Genomic DNA, 7,074 nt, shown 5'->3' on the forward strand with positions numbered 1-7,074 from the left:
GTTAGGATTAGGATGAGGGTTAGGGTTAGGGTTAGGGTGAGGGTGAGGGTTACGTTTATGGTTAGGGTTAGGGTAATGTCGAGGGTGAGGTTGAGGTTTAGGGTGAGGGTTAGGGTTTAGTTTAGATAAGGGTTAGGGTTAGGTTAGGATGAGCATTAGGGTGAGGGTGAGGGTTAAGGTGAGGGTTTGGTTTAGGGTGATGTTTAGGGTGAGAGTGAAGTTTCGAGTGAGGGGGAAGGTTAGGGTTAGGGTTAGCGTGAGGGTTAGTTTAGGGTTAGGGTTAGGGTGAGGGTGAGGGTGAAGCTTAGGGTGAGTGTGATGGTGAAGGTGAGGGTGACGGTTAGTGTTAGGGTTAAGGTTACGGTTAGGGTTAGAGTTAGGGTGAGGGCAAGGCTTAGGGTAAGGGTTAGAGTGATGGTGAGTGTGAGCGTTAGGTTGAGGGTGAGGGTTCGGGTGAGGGTTACGGGGAGTGTGAGGGTTAGTGTTAATGTTAGAGTTAGTGTGAGGGTCTGGGTGAGGGTTAGGTTTAGGATTAGGGTTAGGTTTAGGTTTAGGCTAAGGGTGAATGTGAAGGTGAGGGTGAGGTTTAGGCTTAGTTTGAGCGTGATGGTTAGGGTTAGGGTGAGGGTGAGGGTTAGGGTTAGGATTAGGGTTGGGGTTAGGGTTAGGATGAGGGTTAGTCTGTGGATTAGGGTTAGGGATAGTGTGAGGGTTAGTGTAGTGTGAGTTTTAGGGTTAGGATTAGGGTTAGGGGTAAGATTAGGTAAGGGTTAGGGTGAGGGTTAAGTTGAGGGTTAGATTTAGGGTTAGGGATAGGGTTAGTGTTTGGTTAAGGTGAGGGCTAGGGTGAGTGTGAGTCTTAGGGTTAGGGTTAGGGATAGGGTGAAGATTAGGTTTAGGGTTAGGGTTAGGGTGAAGGTTAGGCTGAGGGCTAGAGTTAGGGTTAGGGTGAGGGTTAAGTTTAGTGTGAGGTTTAGAGTTAGGGTTAGGGATAGAGTGAGGATAAGTGTTAGTGTTAGGGTTAGGGTGAGGTTTATGCTCTGGAGTAGGGTTGGGGTTAGGGTGAGGGTTAGTTTTAGTGTGAGGTTTTGGTTTAGGGTTAGGGGTATGGTTAGAGTTATGGTAAGGGCAAGGCTTAGGGTAAGGGTTAGAGTGATGATGAGGGTGAGGGTTAGGTTTATGTTGAGTGTTAGTCTTAGTGTGAGGGTTAGGGTTAGGTTTAGGGTGAGGGTTAGGGTTAGGGTTAGGGTGAGGATGAGGGTAAGGTTTAGGGTAAGGGTTACACTGTGGGTGAAGGTTTGGGTTCGGATTAGGTTGAGGGGGAGCTTGAGGGTTAGGGTTAGGGTGAGGGTTAGGTTTAGGGTGAAGATTAGGATTAGGGTTAGCGTTATGTTGAGGGTGAAGTTGAGAGTTAGGTTTAGGTTTAGGGTTAGGCAGAGAGTGAGGTTGAGGGTGAGGTTGAGGGTTAGGGTTAGGTTTAGGGTGAGGGTTAGGGTGAGGGTTAGAGTTAGTGTGAGTTTGAGGGTGAGGATTATGTTTACATAAGGGTTAGGGTTAGGGTGAGGATTAGTGTTCGGGTGAGGGTGAGGTTTCGAGTTACGGTGAGTGTTAGGTTGTGTGTGAGGATTTGCATTTGTGTGAGGGTTAGCGTTAGGTTTAGGGTGAGTGTGAGGGTGAGGATTAGGGGTAGGGTGAGGGTTGGGGTGAGGGTAAGGGTTAGTGTGAGGGTTAGGGTGGGGTTAGTGTTAGGGTTAGGGTGAGCGTTAGGGTGAGGGTGAGCGTTAGGGTGAGTGTGAGGGAGAGGGTGAAGTTTACATTTAGGTTTAGGGTTAGGGTGAATATTAGGGTGATGGTGAGGGTTCGTGTGAGGGTGAGGGTTAGGGTTAGGATGAAAATTAGGGTTAGGGTTAGGGTGAGGTTTATGGTTAGGTTAAGGTTTAGCTTGAGGTTCAGTGTGAGGATTTGGGTTAGTATTAGTTTTAGGGTTAATATAAGGGTAGGATGAGGGTGAGGGTTAGGGTTAGGGTTAGGTTGAGGTTGAAATATAGGGTGAGGTTTAGGGTTATTGTGAGGGTTATGGATAGGGTTAGGGTGAGGGTGAGGTTTTAGGGTTAGTGTTAGGGTGAGGGTGAAGATTAGGGTTCGGATGAGTTTTAGGGTTAGGTTTAGGGTTAGGGTGAGTGTTAGGGTTTGTATGAGCGTTAGGCTGAGGGTTAGGGTTAGGGTTAGGTTTAGGGTGAGTGTTAGTTTTATATTTAGGGTGAGGGTTAGCGTTAGAGTGATGTTTAGTATGAGGGTGAGGGTTATTGTTAGGGTTAGCATTAGGGAAAGTCTTAGGTTTAGGTTTAGGCTGAGGGTTAGGGTTAGGTTTAGAGTTAGTGTTAGTGTGAGGATAAGTGTTAGGGTGAGGATTAGGTTGAGGGTGAGGTTTAGGGTTAGGATTAGGTTTAGGGTTAGGGTTAGGCTGAGGGTGAGGGTGAAAATGAGGGTGAGGGTTAGGGTTAGGGTGAGGTTTAGGTTTAGTGTGAGGGTTAGTGTGATGGTGAGGATCAGGGTGAGGGTGATGGTTAGAATGAGGGTGAGGGTGAGGGTGATGTTTAGGGTTAGGATTAGTGTTAGGTTGAGTTTTAGGGTTAGGTTTATGGTCAGTGTTAGGCTTATTGTTAGGGTTAGGGTTAAGGTGAGGGTGAGAGTGAGGGTGAGGGTTAGCATTAGGTTAGGGTTAGGGTTAGGCTGAGGGTGCGGTTGAGGGTTTGTGTTAGGATTGGGGTTAGGGTTAGGGTAAGGATGAGGGGGAAGGGGAGGTTGAAGGTGAGGGTTAGGGTTGTGGTGAGGGTTATGGTGAGGGTGAGGGATAGGGTGAGGGTGAGGGTTCGTGTTAGGGCCAGAGTTAGGGATAGGGTGATGTTTAATGTGAGGGTGAGTGTTAGGGTGAGGATGAGGGTTAGGGTTAGGGTTAAGTTTAGGGTGAGGTTTAGCGTTTGGGTGATGTTTAGGGTCACGGTGAGGGTTAGGTTGAGGGTGAGGGTTTGGATGAGGGTGAGGGTTAGGGTGTGGGTGAGGTTTAGGGTTAGGGTGAGTGTTCGTGTTAGGTTTAGGGTTAGTGTGAGGGTGCGGGTTAGGGGAAGTGTTAGGATTAGGTTGAGGGTTAGGCTTAGGGTTAGGCTTAGGGTGAGGTGTAGGGAGAGGTGTAGTTTTAGGTTTAGGGTAAGTTTTAGGGTGAGTGTGAGGTTTAGAGTGAAGGTAAGTGTGAGGGTGAGGGTTGGGGCTAGGATTAGAGTTAGGGTGAGTTTGAGGGTGAGGTTTAGGATTAGGGTTAGGGTTAGGGTTAGGGTTAGGGTGAGTGTTAGGGTGAGGGTGAGAGTTAGGTTGACAGAGAGAGCTAGGGTGTGGGTGAGGGTTATGGTTAGTGTTAGGATTAGGTTTTGGGTTAGGTTTAGGGTTATGGTGAGGGTAAGGATTAGGGTGAGTTTTAGTGTGAGGATGAGGGTTAGGGTGAGTGATAGGGTGAGGGTTACGATCAGGGTGAGGGTTAGGGATACGTTTAGGGTTAGGGTGAGGTTGAGGGTGAGTGTTAGCGTTAGGTTTAGGGTTAGAGTTAGGGTGAGGGTGAGGGTGAGGGTTAGGATTAGTGTTAGGATTAGGGTTAGGCTGAGGGTGATGGGGAAGGTGAGAGTGAGGGTTAGGGTTAGGATGAGGGTTAGGGTTAGGGTTAGGGTTATGGTTATGGTTAGGGTTAGGGTGAGGTTTAGACTGAGGTTTAGGGTTAGGTTTAGTGAGAGACTTAGGGTTAGGGTTAGGGTTAGGGTGAGGTTGAGGCTTAGGGTTATATTGAGGTTTAGCGTGAAGGTTAGGTTTATGGTTAGGTTTACGGTGAGTGTAAGGGTGTGGCTAAGTGTTAGGGTGAGGGTTAGGGTGAGGGTGAGTGTTAGGGTTCTTGTGAGGGGAAGGGTAAGTGTTAGGTTTAGGGTGAGAGTTTGGGTTAAGATTAAGGATAGGGTTAGGATTTGGGTTAGGGTTAGGTTTAGGGTGAGGGTTAGGCTGAGGGAAGGTTTACGTTAAGGGTGAGGGTTAAGTTTAGTGTGAGGGTTAGATTTAGGGTTAGGGTGACAGCAATTGTTAGAGTGTGGCTTAGGGTGAGTGTGAGGTTTAGGGTTAGGATTCGGTTTAGGGTTAGGTTTAGGATAAGTGTTGGGGTTAGGTTTATGGTGAGGGTTAGGGTGAGGGTTAGGTTTAGGATTAGGGTGAGGGTTAGTGTTAGGGTGAGTGCTAGGGTGAGGGTGACGTTTAGGGTGAGGGTAAAGGTGAGGGTGAAGTTTTTGGCTAGATAAGGGTTAGGGCTAAGTTTAGGGTGAATATTAGGTTGAGGTTGTGGGTTAGGGTTAAGGTTAGGGTTAGGGTTAGGTTGAGAGTGAGGGTGAGGGTGAGGGTTAGTGTTAGGATGAGGGTTAGGATTAGGGTGAGGGTGAGGGTGAGGGTTAGAGTTAATGTGAGAGGTAGGGTTTTGGTGAGGGTTAAGGGTTAGGGTGAGGGTTAGGATTAGGTAAGGGTTAGGGTGAGGGTTAGGGTTAGGGTGATGTTTAGTCTGAGGGTTAGGGTGAGCGTGAGTGTTCAGGTCAGATTTTGGATAAGGGTTAGGGTTAGGGATAGGGTTAGGGTGAGGGTGAGTGTTATGGTGAGGGTGAGTGTTCGGTGAGGGTGAGGGTTTGGGCGATGGTGAAATTTAGGGTGTGGTTGAGTCTTAGGTTTAGTGTGAGTGTTATGGTGACGGTGAGGGTTAGGGGAGGGTGAGGGTTAGTTTTAGGGTTAGGGTTAAGGTGAGGGTTTGGATTAGGGTTAGGATTAGGGTGAGAGTTAGGTTGAGATGTCGGGATAGGTTTAGGGTGAGCGTTAGGGTTATGATTAGGGTTAGTGTGAGGATAAGGGTTATGGTGAGGGTTAGAGTGAGGGTGAGGGTTAGGGTTAGGTTTAGGGTGAGGGTTAGGGTTAGGTTTAGGGTGAGGGTTAGGGTTAGGGTGATGTTTAAAGTGAGGTTGAGGGTTAGTGTGAGGGTGAGTGTGAGGTTGAGGGTTAGGTTGAGGGTGCGGGTGAGGGTGAGTATGAGGTTGAGGGTTAGGGTTAGGGTTAGGGTGAGGGTTAGGGTTAGGATTAGGGTTAGGGTTAGGTTTAGGCAGAGGGTGAGGGTGAAATTGAGGGTGAGGGTTAGGGTTAGGGTTAGTATGAGGGTTACGGCAGGCTGAAGGTTAGGTTGAGGGTTAGGGTTAGGGTGAGGGTTAGGGTTATGTTTACGGTGAGGGGTAGCATTAGAGTGATGTTTAGTATGAGTGTGAGGGTTATTGTTAAGGTTAGCGTTAGTGAAAGGGTTATGGTTAGGATTAGGTTGAGGTTTAGGGTGATGGGTATGTTTAGGTTTAGGGTAAGGGTTGAGGTTAGTATAAGGGTAAGGGTTAGGGTTAGAGTTAGGGTTAGTGTGAGGATAAATGTTAGTGTGAGGATTACATTGAGGGTGAGTTTTAAGTTTAGGATTAGGGTTAGTGTTAAGGTTAGGCTGATGGTGATGTTAAAAGTGAGGGAGAGGGTTAGGGTTAGGGTGAGGGTTGGGATAGGTGTTAGTGTTAGTGTGATGGTGAGGGTCAGGTTGAGGGTGAGGATTCGGTGGAGGGTGATGTTTAGGGTTAGGATTAGGGTTAGGTTGAGTTTTAGGGATAGGGTTAGGTTTATTGTTAGGGTTAGGGTGAGGGTGAGGGTGAGGGTTAGCATTAGGGTTAGGGTTAGCTTTAGGCTGAGGGTGGGGTTGAGGGTTAGTGTTAGGATTGGGGTTAGGGTTAGGGTAAGGCTGAGCGGGAAGGGTAGGTTGAGGGTGAGGATTAGGGTTGGGCTGAGGGCTAGGATGAGGGTGTGGGTTAGGGTGACGTTGAGTTTGAGGGTTTCATTTAGGTAAGGGTTAGGTTTAGGGTGAGGATTAGGGTGAGGTTGATGGTTAAGCTGATGTTAGGTTTAGGGTGAAGGTTAGGATTTGGGTTAGGATGATGGTTAGGGTTAGGGTGATGTTTAGGGTGAGGGTGATGGTTAGGGTGAGGGTGAGGGTGAGGGTGAGGGTTAGGGTTAGGGTTACTTTTAGGATGAGGGTGAGGGTGTGGGTTAGGATTAGGAATAGGGTTAGAGTTAGTGTTGGGCTGAGGGTGAGGGTCAGGGTGAGGTTGTAGGTTATGGTTAGGTTTATGGTTAGGATAAGGGTTACGGCTTGTGTGAGGGTTATGGTTAGTTTTAGGGTTAGGGTTAGGATGAGGATAAGGGTTAGGGTGAGGGTTATGTTGAGGGTGAGGATTAGGGTTAGGGTGAGGGTTAGCGTTACGTTTAGTGTTAGTGTGAGGCTGAGGTTTACTGGTAGGGTTATGGTTAGGATTAGGGGTACGGTTAGGGTGAGGGTTAGGGTGAGGGGTAGGGGTAGGGTTAAGGTGAGGTTTAGGGTGAGTGTGAGGGTTAAGGTGAGTGTGAGGGTGAGGGGTACTTTTAGGGTTAGTGTTAGGGTGATTTGGAGGGTGAGGGTTAGATTTAGGATTAGGGTTAGGTTTAGGGCTACAGTGAGTAATAGGGTTAGGTTTAGGGTTAGGGTTGTGTTAGGGTGAGGGTCATTGTGAGGGTTACGATTAGGTTGAGGGTTAGTTTTAGGGTGAGGGTTAGGGTTAGTGTTAGGGCGAGAGTTAGGCTTAGGGTGATGTTTATCATGAGGGTGAGGGTTAGGGTGAGGGTGAGGATTAGGGTTAGGATTAGGTTTCGGGTGAGGGTGAGGGTGAGGGTGAGGGTTAGGATTAGGAATAGGGTTAGGGTTAGGGTTAGGCTGAGGGTGAGGGTCAGGGCGAAGTTGAAGTTTAGGGTTAGGGTTATGTTTAGGGTTAGGGTGAGGGATACGGTTAGTGTGAGTGTTATATTTAGGGTTAGTTTTAGTGTTAGGGTGAGCAAAAGGGTTAGGGTGAGGGTGAGGTTTAGGGTTAGGGTTAAGTTTAGGGTGAGGGTTAGCGTTTGGGTGATGTTTAGGGTGTGGGTGAGGGTTAGGGTGAGGGTGAGGGTTCA

Source organism: Dipodomys merriami, unplaced genomic scaffold (genome assembly GCF_024711535.1).
Source record: "Dipodomys merriami isolate MVZ:Mamm:240054 unplaced genomic scaffold, mDipMer1.0.p SCAF_66, whole genome shotgun sequence".
NCBI classification, from domain to species: domain Eukaryota; kingdom Metazoa; phylum Chordata; class Mammalia; order Rodentia; family Heteromyidae; genus Dipodomys; species Dipodomys merriami.